The 1,337-nt window shown below is 43.9% G+C and overlaps 1 pseudogene; it reads left to right on the top strand.

The window, feature by feature from the left end:
- The first annotated feature begins 374 nt into the window (after positions 1 to 374).
- Positions 375 to 788, top strand: LOC110334235 (annotated as a pseudogene).
- The last annotated feature ends 549 nt before the right edge of the window (positions 789 to 1,337 follow it).

Genomic DNA, 1,337 nt, shown 5'->3' on the forward strand with positions numbered 1-1,337 from the left:
GTGCTCTGAAAGAACAGTCTGCTCTTAACTCTAGCAGCAAAATAATCATCAACGTGACACGGGATGGGTTATAACTCACTATGTAGAACACCTTCATCACGTGACACGGGATGGATTATAACTCACTATGTAGAACACCTTCATCACGTGACATGGGATGGATTATAACTCACTATGTAGAACACCTTCATCATGTGACACGGGATGGATTATAACTCACTATGTAGATCACCTTCATCACGTGACACGGGATGGATTATAACTCTCTATATAGAACACCTTCATCAGCTTCTGCCTCTGAAGCATTGAAATTAAAGTGGCACATGAGCAAAAAGAAAAGAAAAGAAAGAGATTCAAATCTCGGGCCTACAGCCATGGCCACCACCTCCACTGCAGCCCGCCCTGGGGAGCCTCTGTCCCCCGAAGAATTACTCCTGAAAGCTGAGATGCAGAAGACCGAGGAGCTGGAAGAGGACAAGGCTGGCGAGCTAGGTGAGACTCTGTTAGAGAGACTCTGGGTTCTGACAGAGATGTTTCCTGAGAGGGTCTGGTCAGCCGCCGGAGCCACTTTGCCCTTGCTCTTTGTGGCTAAGGTGTATAGATTTTTCCAGGGCAGCTCTGTGGATTGGGACCACTTCCATCATGATCTTGGTTCGCCCTGTTGTTTTTTGAGACAGAAAAGGTACAAATGGAGCAACAACAGAAACAGCAGATTCTTTTAGGGCCTAATACTGGCTGTCAGGAAAAATGTCGGGGGCTTTCTACCTCTGCTTCCTGGAAAGATCTAGATTGTTACCGCAGTATTTGTCCTGGTGGGAGAACATTGAAATTAATTTGTGTTTGAACTACTGATTGTTTGAACCTTTTCTTCTTCCTTTTTAAATCTTGGCACATTGATCAATTTGAACCTGATGGGAACTTTATTTCTCATGAAGAGGCCCTAGTTACACCTGTGCCCTTCATAATGAATGCCCTCACTTCCTGTTCCCATGCTGATGCTGGAGTGCAGCCATGTGGAAGGTTATTCCACTCTACTCCTTTAATAAGTTGCTCCTAAAGAAGTTCTTAGCCAGGTGTGGTGGCTCATGCCTTTAATCCTAGCACTCGGGAGGCAGAGGCAGGCAGATTTCTGAGTTCGAGGCCAGCCTGGTCTACAAAGTGAATTCCAAGACAACCAGGGCTATACAGAGAAACCATGTCTCAAAAAAATAAAATAAATAAAATAAAGAAGAAGTTCTTACATTCCCAGTGTAGGAAAGAAGTAAGCACCCGTGACCATTAAGGACTTTAAAAAAAAAAAAAAAAGGATCTGTCTAGGACATGCAAAAAAAAAAAAA

Source organism: Mus pahari, chromosome 16 (genome assembly GCF_900095145.1).
Source record: "Mus pahari chromosome 16, PAHARI_EIJ_v1.1, whole genome shotgun sequence".
Lineage (NCBI taxonomy): Eukaryota > Metazoa > Chordata > Mammalia > Rodentia > Muridae > Mus > Mus pahari.